This window comes from Festucalex cinctus, chromosome 19 (assembly GCF_051991245.1).
Source record: "Festucalex cinctus isolate MCC-2025b chromosome 19, RoL_Fcin_1.0, whole genome shotgun sequence".
Lineage (NCBI taxonomy): Eukaryota > Metazoa > Chordata > Actinopteri > Syngnathiformes > Syngnathidae > Festucalex > Festucalex cinctus.
In genome coordinates this window covers 17,395,492-17,407,962 of record NC_135429.1, presented here as the reverse complement: position 1 = coordinate 17,407,962, position 12,471 = coordinate 17,395,492, and the positions used below count along the sequence as shown (strand labels likewise).

General features: G+C 43.4%; 3 non-coding genes across 3 annotated transcripts; 1 reads left to right on the top strand and 2 right to left on the bottom strand.

The window, feature by feature from the left end:
* Nucleotides 1-6,676: 6,676 nt before the first annotated feature.
* trnas-gcu (transfer RNA serine (anticodon GCU)) lies at nt 6,677-6,758 on the bottom strand. The gene has a single exon. It is a non-coding gene; the product is annotated as a tRNA-Ser (tRNA).
* A 795-nt stretch (nt 6,759-7,553) lies between these two features.
* On the top strand, nt 7,554-7,635 carry trnas-gcu (transfer RNA serine (anticodon GCU)). The gene has a single exon. It is a non-coding gene; the product is annotated as a tRNA-Ser (tRNA).
* Nucleotides 7,636-8,071: 436 nt separating this feature from the next.
* Nucleotides 8,072-8,153, bottom strand: trnas-gcu (transfer RNA serine (anticodon GCU)). Its single transcript has one exon. It is a non-coding gene; the product is annotated as a tRNA-Ser (tRNA).
* Nucleotides 8,154-12,471: the final 4,318 nt, after the last annotated feature.

Genomic DNA, 12,471 nt, shown 5'->3' with positions numbered 1-12,471 from the left:
TGATCCTTGCCTGTGGGATCTTCCACAGGTCGGACCAACTGATGTTTCGGTTGACAACTCCCTCCCATGTTGTCCAGCTTCCTTGTCGGCCCTGTGACACGGCCTTGATCTTGTAGCGCTCCTCCTCCATCCTTGCTACCTCCGCCACCACCATCTGCTCCTGCTCCTTGCGGTTTGCCTTGGACCAGAACCGTGGTGCTTCTCCCCATCCTAGGCCTGCTCTTCCTGCCTGGACTCTGCCCAGGATCTCTTGGTGATGCAGCCTACTGACAGCTTGGTCAACCTCAGACTGGGCGTTCCACTTTCGGCCAGTAGGAACCTTGGCGTTGGCGTTCCTCACTGACTGATCAGTGGACTCTCTTAGCTCGAGAACCAGCCTGGACTTCTCTTGCATGAAGCCCAAACTGATAGACTGCAGGGGCAACTGCAGTGCGTTCTTCCCAAAGAGGCCCGTCTCAGAAAGGCACCGTGGCAGCCCCAGCCACTTTCTGATGAATGAATTGGCTTTTCCATCCATCTTACTCACGGCGGATGAGCAGATCTCGCTCATTTTTCTCATTAGGTACCAAAGCAATTCTAGTACCTTGTGGCAGTTCTTATAAAGCTTGTAGGGCATTCTGTTGGGGCCTGGTGCTGATGATGATCTTGCTTTCTTCACAGCTTGTCTGAACTCGCTGAGTTTCGGGGGCATGATGTTGAACTCAGTTGTCGGTGGCGCAGGCTGAGGCACGTACCCTGGTGTACCTAATGGGACGTTTCTCAGCAGATCACTGTACTGCCTTTTGACATTGATCACGCTTACCTGGCCAACTCTCCGTTACAAAGGGTTAAGGCCCCCCTTTTATCTCAAACCGTAGTAACACGGGATTTACAGAGATGACGGGGAAGCTTCAAGCTGGCGTCGAAAAGGATTCGTTTAGGTTCTCACCGCCCCAGTTTTAGAGTGTCAGCCCCGGCTTCCATTAGATTAACACCCTTAAAGAGTAACCTTTGATGATTTAAGGATATAAATCTAATCACACTCTTTTTACAGCGGCTCCTTTCCCTATGATCGGTTGCACTTAGAATGACCTAAATATGTTTTACTGTCCTTGTTAGAACCGTAAGGGCTTGTTTTATTTGTTTATGTAAGCCGAAATAACCTTTCAGGAATTTTGGGAACGCAGCCAACATGTAGATGGAACTATTATCTATTCAATAAGGTATCTCTAAGTATGACTCAAATAGTGAGAGAAAAGTGTTAAAGCAGGAAAGTGAAGGTAGGGTTTAAGAAATCAATGATTAATGTGACAACACACATGAAAACTCTGAACCACATCTTGTCTTTCTTGATTTATTACTTGATCAGTGTTCAAACCAATAGCAAGGCAAAATTTGTGCAATAAGGAATATATGTTGATTAATGACAAGAGGTAATGATTCACACCATAAATTCAAACCAAACAGAATCACATGTACTCACAATTTGTTGCTCCTTACTCCAGATCATCAATTGAAGAAACAAGAAAAAAAATAAAATAAAAAAAAAAATAAAAATCCAAAACCAGAAAGAAGGGCAAAAGCTTTGAAAAAGAATTATCCCTTTGCTGGGTGGTCACGACAGGTAGCTATTCTGTGATGAACCACCTGGGCCTAATTATCTTTGAGCTAAACTAGTAGCTCAAAGAAGATAATTGAGGAAGTTTACCATTTACTATCCCGGCTGTTTAATTTTAATAAAACTGATCAAAACAAGGGGTAACTATTATCTTCTAACAGCCAATCAAGACAATGTGTCTACCACAATTTACTCTTATTTTGATTGTTAGAATTACTTCCTCATTCAGCATATGGGGGTAAATGTGGCACAGAGCCAACTGCACTCCTCGTCAGAGGGAGCCTTGCCCTTTTTTGCACGCGCGCCGTTTCGTTTTGTCCCGGCTAATTTATCACCTCGGAATGCTGAACATAGCATGACTAAGCACAGATGAGTGCGTTCCAGTCAGTCTGTACCAAAGTTGAGTTCAACTGTTGAGTTCAAAATGTCCAGTGTGGTATGATGAACTGCTGAGTTCTAAAAGACTAGTGATTACAACTGCTTTTTCAGTTCCTCTTAACTTGTGACCTTAACAGTTTTGCAGAACACATTCGTTGACAGGGTCTAGTTTTTTATGCTGACAAAACATTGATTTTAAAATAAACTGTACTTCCTATTTGTGAATAAAATCCCTTCAAAGTTTTTTGCTCATAATACACCACACCAATACTGATTAATATGAACATAAAACCCAAACCACACTCAAATAAAATACATGTTATGTCAAAACCACGTTTCTTGCAATCTCATGGTGACATGTCAAAACCACATTTCTTGCCACCTCATAGTGACAGGCCAAAATACTTACTCCCGTACTCCATCTAAGTATGTGTGCCATGGCAAATGAGTGTGTGCTGTGTGTGCGCAACTGTGTTACCGTAAATGGATGTATGTGTGTGTGTTGTGCTTGTGCTGGCTTCTGGTTCACAAGTTTATTAACCAATTATGGGGCATGTTTAAACGCTAATGAAGTTGACACTTACACCAAAGACATTTCAGACTAGTGTTGTGTGACATACCAGTTTTGTGTGACATAGCGATTATCTCAAACTATCATTGCATCATCGCATTCAGTTGTTAATACACGTTACAGGTTCATATCATTCATGTTAGTGACATCAACAATGTTTCATTTTTTTGTGACATCTATTCAGCCCTCAGCCCGTGTTATCTGTCAACATGCTGTTCCATTTGCTCCCTGGTAGTCTCGAGCTTCCCGGATTTCTTCTCCTCCAGCAGTTGTCTGGCATGCTTGAAGGGATCTTTGAAGAAACTGGCTCTCTCTTTCTGCTTCCGTTGACTACGCTTTCGGATGCGTTCAGCTCTGCGGAGCCTAGATAGCCTTTGTCTGACCTCCTCCCACAGAACTTTCAGACCTTCTCTCTCTGGCTGGGTTGCCTTCCTCCAGCTCTTGCGGAGTTGTCGGCGTCTTTGCACAAGCTGGGCGATCTCCCTTTCCCTCCTCCCCCTTTCCCTTTCCCTTGGGGCGGTACTCTGTTTGGAGGCGGCTTCACCAAACCTGTCTTTGCAGGTCTGGTATATAATGTCCCCAAACAGGTTAAGCTTGGCTTCGACGCCTCCGTGCAATCTTTCCCCCAGAATCTTGATCAGGTCTGTGTCCAGAGTACGCCATGCCTCTACTTCATTTGACTTTGGCCATTTGAGCTTGTTCCTTCTTGTCGGTTTCTTGGACTCTGCCTGTGGCTCTGATCTATGCGAGATGGTAGGGGTTGGGTATTGGTGCTCACGTGGGGGCTCATCCTCCGCCGAGGGGCTTTCTTTCTCAACGGCCTCTGTGCTTTCAACAACGTTGGGTCCGTTAGCGCTGTGGTTTTCTACCTGGCTTCTGCTCCCTCTTGTCTTACCCGCTACCGCGGTGCAAGGTTGCTGTTGGCCTCTCTGACCACACTTTGCCTTCCCCTGGTGGATTCGTAGTCCTCTGTACGTGGTCACCTTTTCCCATCCACAAGCACACTTTCGGAGGATCTTCTCTTCACTAACCGTAGATCTGATATTCTCGTTATCCGTTTCCGTTGCCATTGTTGTTACCGTGCGGTCCGTCCTGTTAGGCCCATCTTCCATCCCGCCTCTCGGAGGGCCTGCGGGCTGTCTTTCCTTTGCTTTCTTTGTAGTTAAGGGAGGGTGTCCCACTTGCGAGAGACTAGTGGGTTGGGTAACTGGCCGCCCACTCCCGGTGCGGTCTTTCCCTGCTGCCATCCAGTCTTTCCTGGCTGTCCTCCAGTCTTCCCTGGACTCCAACTGCCCTGTTCACAGTAGTCACTGGGTTCTCCAGAACTTCGGTTAATATACAGGTTGGTGTTATTTCCTGCTTGGCATTGCTGCCTGTCGCACCTCCTCCGGTGCCCATGGGTCAGCTGCAGGGTCATCAGCCAGATACCCAGCCCTACTTGTAAGTGTCAATATTGAAGTTTTAAAAATGTTCACAAAAATAAGTGATAAATAATAAGTCTTTATAAAACTAAGAATGACACCAAATACTCAAATAAATAAAGCTAAATGAATTAAAATAAAACTAAATGCCACTACTATTACCAAATATACATCTGGAAATAAACAAAGTGCAAGCAAGTTAGTAGAGGCCCTACAGAGGCACATGTCTCCATTTCTGGGTTGCAAAATCGGCTATCATGTCATCATATGACAGCTTTTGTGCAATTTCCGCATTTATGTTAGGGTATGAAATGCTCCTTGAACATATTGAAGCATTGATCCTGTATTCAGAAATACAAGACAATATTCAGGGATTCTACAATGAAATATGGTTTTGAACCAACCATGGTACAAACATTTTCTAAATTGATTAGGATTATGGTATTGTGCAGGCCTATATTTAAAACACAGGTACATGAAAATTTTAATAATCTACCTTTTTAGAGAAGGACTGATAGGGCACTATGTAAAAATTCTGGACATAATGTTAAAACTATGAATATGAAATGAGGAAATCTACTTAGCCTTAAGATGATTATTATTATTATTTTCAAATGACACTTTCACCAGTACATGCCGCTCTTGTCCGTTCCATATGAAACAATATTGTCTCGTCACATTCCATTTAACATACCGTATAATGAACGTGCTGGTCACAACCATTCCACTGCGGCGGTTTGGAGTGTTTTGGGTTTTTTTTGCTAACTGTGGTCATGTAAACGTAGCTGCTACAAAATAAACAAATTGTCATTGTCATACCTGCAAGTGACACGCGAGCATCATCTCATTGTTTTTTCTTTTCCTGCTTGATGCCTTTTTGATGACATGTCCAGATATCCAAGAATAAACTTCTGCCAAATTTGCGATTGACGCATAAAGTGCACCACACCCCCCTCCCCCTTTCCCTAGTAGTTTGCTTCGTTGGAGCAAAAGTGCACCCCGCCCCCCTCCCCCTTTCCCTAATCGGAACAAACTACTAGGGGAGGGGGGGTGGTGGTGGGGGGGCAACCAACACCAATCTGTGTCACTTCCTCACGTAGTTATGCAGCCAATCAAGCACCTGTATTGTGAATACAGACACAAATGCGCAAGTTGGTTGCATAGTCACGTGACGATAACACACTGATTCCCTGCTTATCTTGCGCCCCGAAAGTCTGTCTGTAAAGGTTTGTAGAAGAACTGGTGACAAAAGAGTCAGGTACAGTGATACCTCGGCTCACGAACTTAATTGGTTCCCAGAGAGTGTGTGTGTCACGATGTGGGGTGTTGGTGGCAGGACCCAAATGCAGGAGGCAACAAAAAACCGGGCAAGGCAGGGATGCAGGTAAAAAAAAAAGTATTTAATTAACAAAACTATAAACAAGGTACTATGGGAAAACTTAACTCGATCAAAAACAAACACAAGGCGTGGCAAGGAAAACAAGGACATGAACATGAACAGGCACAACAGATACTATGACTCCACAAGAACCAAACGGAAAACAGGGAACTAAATACACACAGGCTAATGACAATGACTAGACACAGCTGGGCAAGACACAAGTGGCAAGGGAAGCTGATTGGTGGATACACTGGGAAGGGAAGACACACTCAGGTGGACGTGGTTTGACATAACGGGACAAGGGAGGAAACAAGGAACACATGACAAACGACCAAAAGACAAAAACCCACCCCCACCAAACCAAAACATGACAGTGTGTAAGCCGAAAAGTTCTTCTTCCGAACATTTATTTCCCATAAGAAACCATTAAAATGAGAATAATCCGTTCCCAGGTCCCTATAAAACATAATTTTCTACTAAATAAGCCTTAAAACTACACAAAAATATACCTTATTTTATGTATAATAAATGTGCTATTGTATTGTAATTAAAGAAATAAATTGTACTGTATAATAAAGTCGTTTTATTTTACTTTGTGATGGTAGTTCTTAAGGATAGTAGCAATGGTAGACTTACTTCATTCGCGAGCGTTTCACCGCGTAGAGTGTTTATGGAACGGTTGCCGCTCATTCGCACTTTCGTGCTCACCGGAGCGGAGGAGGCGTGTCCCTTGGTGAACAAGGAAGTGGAGCACTTTAGCGAGTCAACAAAAAGTGAGCACCGCCAACTACTTTCACCTCTTTCCTGGGACTAAACAGCCGTGGCACGATTTTCTCCTTTTTTGAGGTACGTGATGGCACTTTCGCTTTTTTTAGTGGCGCGAACTCCATTGACTACAATGCAAACGCGCCGTCAAATCGCCGTCCCTCGCTGGTAAGCATTAGGCTTAACACTAGCCTGTGGTGGGGTCTTTTTCGGTCCCATAATAGCAAAAGTACACTCAAAATGTCTATCAAACACAAACCGCGTCCGCACTAAAAGAAAGGGGGTGACGAACTGGGACGCCGTGAGCGTGCGTAAGCTTCTCGTGGCCGCCACCGTGGTGCTGTTCGACCGCGTGGTTTGGTTCGTCCGCCGAAAAGTAGTTCGTCAGCAGAGACTAAATTCTCGCGAATTTAATGTTCGTGAGGCGAAAAGTTCGTGAGCTAAAGCGTTCGTCAGCCGAGGTATCACTGTACCTCGTATTTCTTGAGCGCCATCCACATCCTCTGAGGGACGCAGTTCTCAGTGTTGCCACAGTAGCAGCAGTGTTGAAAAATGCAAAGCAACGATGAGGATGGGATTCGAATCCATGCATGCAGAACACAATGGATTAGCAGTCCATCACCTTAACCACTCGGTCACCTCATCTGCTTTTGCTGGACCGCTGAGTGTAAATTGGCGCAAAATACAATCAAGAAAACCGATAAATTACCTCATTGCTGTACATTCTTCACACAGCTATTGCAGACAGAAATGTATTTCAATCCAACTCCATGCTACCAGGAGATAAAGATTTCACGATACTCTATGCTGGTCCTCACATGAAATTTGGTCTTCATCCATCCATCCATCCATTTTCTTGACCGCTTATTCCTCCCTCACAAGGGTTGGGGGGTGCTGGAGCCTATCTCAGCTGGCTTTGGGCAGTAGGCGGGGGACACCCTGAACTGGTTGCCAGCCAACTGCAGGGCACACAGAGACGAACAACCATCCACACTCACAAGCACACCTAGGGACAATTCAGAGCGCCCAATCAACCTGCCATGCATGTCTTTGGAATGTGGGAGGAGACCGGAGTACCCGGAGAAGACCCAAGCGGGCACGGGGAGAACATGCAAACTCCACCCAGGAAGGCTGGAGCCCGGACTCGAACCCGAGTCCTCAGAACTGGGAGGCGGACGTGCGAACCAGTGCCCAACGCGACAACGCCAAACAAAACGATATTTTAAGCAGAACAGCTCATCACTTTGCAGCAAAACAAGACCACAATGATAGCATATAACTTTAAACACCGCGACTATTGTGAGATCTCTATCAGAATTTTCTTCATTGCCATTTGACAGGCCAGATATAATTGCTGATGCGCCAATTTTGGCCCACGGGCTGGATGCTAGATCCAATTAATTTTAAGACCAATGGACTCCCTGTGACGCAACAGTAGAAGATGAGGTGACCGAGTGGTTAAGGTGATGGACTGCTAATCCATTGTGTTCTACACGCGTGGGTTCGAATCCCATCCTCATCGTGGCATCGCATTTTCGACACTGCTGCTTCTCTGAGATCACTTTCAACTGCGCCCCTCAGAGGATGTGGATGGCGCTCAAGAAATACAAAGTACTGGACTGTCCTTTATCACCAGTGCTTCTACTAACCTTTACAGGCAGACTTTCTGGGCGCTGAAGAAGCGGCTTCATCCAGCAGGCAATCAGTGTCACATTGTCACGTGACTATGCAACCAACTTGCACATTTGTGTTATGCGGCCTATCGGCTGTCTGTATTCCCAATAAAGGTACTTGATTGGCTGCATGACTATGTGACGATGTGACACTGATTCATGGCTGATTGAAGCCAGTTCTTCTGTGCCGTCTGTTTTGGTGATTAGAAGAACAGACAGTCTGTCACCCTCATATTCTTGAGCGCCATCTACATCCTCTGAAGGAGCGTCTAAAACACCAAGCAACGATGAGGATGGGATTCGAACCCATGCGTGTAGAACACAATGGATTAGCAGTCCATCACCTTAACCACTCGGTCACCTCATCTGGTTCTTTATTATCAAAGAGAGTCCATTGGGCTTAATATTGACACCCTCGACTGCAGGCTACGGGAACATAAAAACAACTGAACTCTGAACACAAGAAATCCAAATCTATCGGATTACTACTACTAATTATGCAGGTAATATATACGAATATCAATTTTTGATTCAAAACATGAGTAAAGGAAAATCAGCTTAATATATATATATATATGTTTTTTTTAACAAGTTTCCTACTGTACTAAACATCCTTAAGCATATTATACTTGTAATTAAGGCAAGTTGTAAAATGTCTGAAGTCCTCTTGTTTATGTTTAATTCATTTAAAACACCATAAATCATGCTGTTTCTAACTTTCTACCAAGTACTGTCTCAGACCCGTCACCAGAGCCCAGGCTTAAGGGGGGCACATGAAATGCATGGGCGGGCCCAATTATTATGAATACCAAACTGACAGCATTAACTTGCTCAATATATTTGGATCAATTTATGTCGCACTGTCGTGCATCTATCCATTGAATGGTGCCCGCTGACAGTATTATCATATACCGCATTTACAGTACACACACATAAAGTAGACTGCAGTGGCGTCGTGAGTACGTTGACGCTGCAGCCATATTGGATGAGGCAAAGTGAAGCTATTTGTAAAGATGCCCCCTTCTGTTTCTCCTTGGAGATGTATCATCAAGCCACAGCTCATTGGATTAATAAGGAATTATTATTACCTTTGATTATATTATCCCATTCAAAGTCAATCTGACTATTTTTGCCGATGTAATGGCAAATACAATTGCCACATCTAATAGGGCGGATGTGCTGACATATTGCTTCGAACGGGCCACCTGTTTGAACGGTGTCTGCAGCAGAATTAAAAAGAAAAAAAGGAAAGCAAAATCCTACCTCATTGTAGATGCCAAAACGATATGTGGGTCCCGTAGTTTTTTGTTTTTTTTCCAAGTGACTCTTTAGTTGCCGACACGAAAGAAGTTTGTATTATGTCCCTCCTCACTTGTCTTGTGCGCCAGCGTCCTCAGAAACATGCAGCTTCACTTGTACAAAATGTACATGACTCTTGCATTGAACGCAACATTGACATATTTGTCGCATATGCGTATAAGTCAGCGTAAGGCATACCTAGCATTATTTTCAGTAAGACTGTGATGGCTGTTACAGATAAGACAAATCAATCAGACAAAACCATACCACTATTTCTTCATATTGTGACATCTTGCAAGAATGCCGCCAGAAAACGTTACTTGTACAAATGGCCACCGTTGACCGTAGCCGACGCCAAAAACAAGAACAATTCGGCGAGTGGCGAGCATTAGAAGCAATGAACTGAAGCAGCTAACACAAACGTAACATACCTCCGACACCGCGAGACCTGTGTTGCGTTTACTGACACTCGGATATAAGAGTACTAAACCGAATGAATGGAAAAATATAATAATAAAAGGAGAACCATTTTAGAGATCCATGCCTCAACTGGGCGGGCACAATCATCTTGGTGGGCGGGCACGGACCCCTATGGCCCGCCCATGGTGACGGGTGTGTTAACTGTCTCAAATGTTCTCCACTTTCGATACTGTACATGTATAGGTCGCTTGCACATGTCGTCACTTCCGCCTCGGATTTGTCGTAGTCGCCATGCTGGGTGGCCTCAATTTACGTAATGATTCGGACACGTATCTATCACGTTTGTTGTCTGCGTTTAAAATGGTACATTGTTGCTGCATCGTTGGCTGTTCGAACAAAGCCAAGGGGGAAAATGGTCGGCCTTTCTTCCGAATTCCGAAAATAACTAGGAACCAGGGCCTGGAGACAGAGGAGTGCGGACTCCGGAGGGAAGTCGTTACTTTGGGCTCGTGTGTGCAGCCATCACTTTGTGAGCGGTAAGCTTGTTTACCTTCATTTAATGCATGAGGATTAATAACGTTTCGACCGCCCATATATGGGCAAGTTGCTTATGTTTTGGATTCATGAGCAAGCAAGTTCGGTAGTACAAGCTGGCTAGCGGACGTTAGCCGAAAGCTAACATCGAACATTTTCACCCAAGTAGTGCCAGTGCAAAGTGTTTACTGCTGAAATTGGATTGATTAGTCTTGGGCTCTTAATGCCGATAACATGTTTTTTGGTGGCAAAATGTAAACTTGGAAAAAAGAGACAGAAGGGGGTGATGCAAGAAAACAGACCCCCGGTACCCTACACATCATGCTAAAGAACTTATTCACGGCCACCCTACTGCGGCAAAATAACCAGTCTTTCCATATTTTATTTGTTTATATATTTGTTTATTTTAACAGGTCGCCCTGCGCCCGTTTTTCTGTCCAATCATCCCGACTGGGCTCCAACATTAAAGTTGGGTCCCAAGTTACAACATCTATGTCTCAGCCCAGTCGGTGCCAAGATATGAACGTGCACAGGAGAGACAAGCAAAGAAAAGACGACTCGAAGTGGCAGAGAGTTTGTTGCAGTTATGCAGCCAGATGGCTCCAGTAGCCTGTACCCTCAAGTACTGCTGACATCACTCAGAATTCATTACATGATATATTGTATGCATGAGTGAATGTATGTGTTTGTTTGTGTGTGTACACGCACCTTATATTTTAGAGACATTTGGAAGTGTTTATAGAAATAAGTATTTGCCTGTAGCAATGTTCATACATTAAAAAATGCAACAAAATGTGTACATTTCTTTTACACTGACAAAAAAACTATACTACTGTACTATATTAAACCTTTTACTGGTACCGTATTTTTTTGTGATCTTTTTTATTTATTTATTATTATTTTTTTAGGGATCTCATGCCACACCGACTTGATTGCCAATGACATGATGGAAACGAAGGCGAGCATCAAAGCATTGGAGGAGGACAACATGCGACTGTTTGTTTGGCACTAATAAAGGCAGCGATTATACAAATTATATTGTTGGGTTTGTTTACAAAGCTATACATAAGACAAATGACAGGATTTGACTCAATGTGCAATATGGTCCCTCTTAAAGTAATGGCATAAATCTCTATTATTTCTAAAAGCACAAAAAATGAAGTGAATAATGATTAGATGTAGTAATTTCAGGGATAAAATTGAACTGTTAATTAATGTATTTATTTTAGCACAGGTGCCTACCATCCTGATGACGGTATGATGTAATGTTGATGGGGTACGCAATGACTTTCATTATACTATGTACAGAGGAAAAAGTTGCTCTCTTTTAAATTTGTTTAATGTAAGACACGTACCAGTACTGTGTTTCAGTTTTCCCAATAATCCTTGTTTCACACTTGTCACAAAACCACTGTCCTTTTGGCAGTCTAGATTGGCACACTTCAAGTGATATCATTTGATTTTACAATCTGCTGCAGCACAAAAAACTACTTTATTCCGCATCTTTGAAGTACATGAGCAAGTGGTAGGTGACAGCGGCTGAGCAGGAACACTGGAAGTCCACTGCTGATTTCGTAAATGCTCTCCCGAGCAGTTCAGGTAAGGAGGGGACTTTGGGGAAAAAAAACTCTGGCTTTTCCAGCTGGCCAAAACGAGCGATCTGGGTGGACTCGCTCAATCACACTTTGTCCACACCACAAAGTCGCAGAAGTCCCGTCCAGTTAAACTCATCTGTGCCTGAATCTGAAAATATTACAAACATTGTAATGAAAATATGAAACATAGAATTAAATAAGAAACTACAAAAAGTAAAGCCATACATACCTGGTAATAATATTGGTGTTGTCGTGACAAGTGATGGGAATTGTTGCCATCCGGCACCAGACAGAAATTGGGTGTTGTGACAGCCTCCTTAACCGTGAGATCATAAGAAAAGCTGTCAGTATGCTCAGTAGTTACCATGAACACGTTTTATTGTACTGGAAACTGAAACTAAAAATACGTCCTCTGAGAGTGGTTAACCTTAACCATTTAGAATAAGTTGATTAAGTAACGGAACTAGTGAAAGGGTAGCATTAAATTTAATTAAGCCACGGGGAGGCTGTGCATAGTTACTTTTTATTCTTATACGCTCTGCCATATTTGCCTGTTATAAAATGATTAGAAAAACCACATCAGGTAAACCCAGCTGTGCATGTAAACACAATGATAACAGGAAGCCTGAGAACAAATCAACATTTTTGTGTGCAGAATTACCAACACCATGTGGTTTACTTACGTGCAACAGCAACAGTTTCTTCTGATGCGATGTTAAAGTTTACACTGTATCCACCCGCTTACAAAATAATTGTAAGCCTCCAGGGATTTGTTGGCGTTTTATGGAGCATGTTGTCAACACGAGGTAGTGAAAAATGTCCAGAGAAGTCACATTT